We start from the raw sequence: 1,229 nt of genomic DNA, 5'->3' as shown, positions 1-1,229 counted from the left end.
TATTTCATAGTTGTTTTAATTTGCATCTCCCTTAGAGTTAAGGATTTTGAACATTTCTTCATGTGCTTGTTGGCCATCTGAATGTCTTCTTCAGTGAAGTGTCTGTTCATATCCTGTGCCTGTTTTTCTATTGGATTATTTACCTTTATCTTGTTGTGGTGAAGAAACACCATTCTTGGGAAGAGGATTGAAGCAGTGATTTTTTTGAAACAAAGAAAGCAGAACTAGAACATCTTAAATTTTTAATCCTTTCTTTACAGGTTACCTAGACCACTTTTGATTAAGAAAACTATAGAAAGTTAGTAACTGTCACAAGCAGAGGCCAGGTGGTGGCATGGTCAATTCTCCACAGAGTCTTGCTTTGTGGCGTCTGAATACACTGCTGGGGTCTCTGTTCACACTCTCTGGGTCAATCTGCAGATTTTAGTCCACTGGTTGCTTTTCCCCATATTCCTTTGTAAACTCCTCAGCGTTTTTATAGAATTTCTTACAGTCCTTAAGAGTATTCTTCAGCTAGGTCAGCCCGGAGAGAGTGTTCAGGCTGGAGGTCGTTCACCAGTGCTATGAGGGATGGATCACTTGGTCAGTCTTGGTGACTGGTTTCCAGTTTTCAGCACTAATTACTGGGAGACCGACCTGCCCCTTTTCCTCGATGTTTGGGTGGTAGATCTTAGTTTTGAATGTGATCTTTGGTAGTATGAATGGTTACTCTGCTGGAAAGTTGATTTCAATTCTGAAGGCCCGCTTAGCGTATTGAGGGTTGTCAGGAACAATAAGTCCTTGCCTGGTCAATACATTAGCTTCATCAACATGGATGTTACGGAAGTTTTTCATCCCACATTTGCGAATTTCTTCAAGCTCCTTCATCAGCCTCCTGCTGGCCTCCATCTTGGATCTGATGCTGCCTTCTGATATCTTGTCTCTGAGGTCAAGTGTGTTGATATTAGGTTTGCTAATATTCTGTTGAGGATTTTTTTTTCATCTTTGGTCAGGAAAGATATTACCTCTGTAATTTTCTTTTTGTTTTGCCTTTGACTGGTCTTCATATTAGAGTATGTAAGGAAGATTCTGGCTCGCTTTTATCTTCCTCCTTTCTGATGTTTGCTGACAGCTTTTAATTCTCCCTTCTAGCCTCCCTTGCCTCTTGCCTCTGAGCAAGCTAAGAAGAAAGTCTGGGTACTCCCTCCAAGGAGGGAGATTAATTTTTTTAAAAAATTGTGATTTAAAAA

General features: G+C 40.4%; 1 pseudogene; it reads right to left on the bottom strand.

The window, feature by feature from the left end:
- Positions 1-423: 423 nt before the first annotated feature.
- LOC102844232 lies at positions 424-888 on the bottom strand (annotated as a pseudogene).
- Positions 889-1,229: the final 341 nt, after the last annotated feature.

Source organism: Elephantulus edwardii, unplaced genomic scaffold (genome assembly GCF_000299155.1).
Source record: "Elephantulus edwardii isolate Elephantulus edwardi_28Jun2011 unplaced genomic scaffold, EleEdw1.0 scaffold00113, whole genome shotgun sequence".
NCBI lineage: Eukaryota > Metazoa > Chordata > Mammalia > Macroscelidea > Macroscelididae > Elephantulus > Elephantulus edwardii.
Note: the sequence above shows the minus strand (reverse complement) of the source record. Positions and strands in the feature narration are given on the sequence as shown.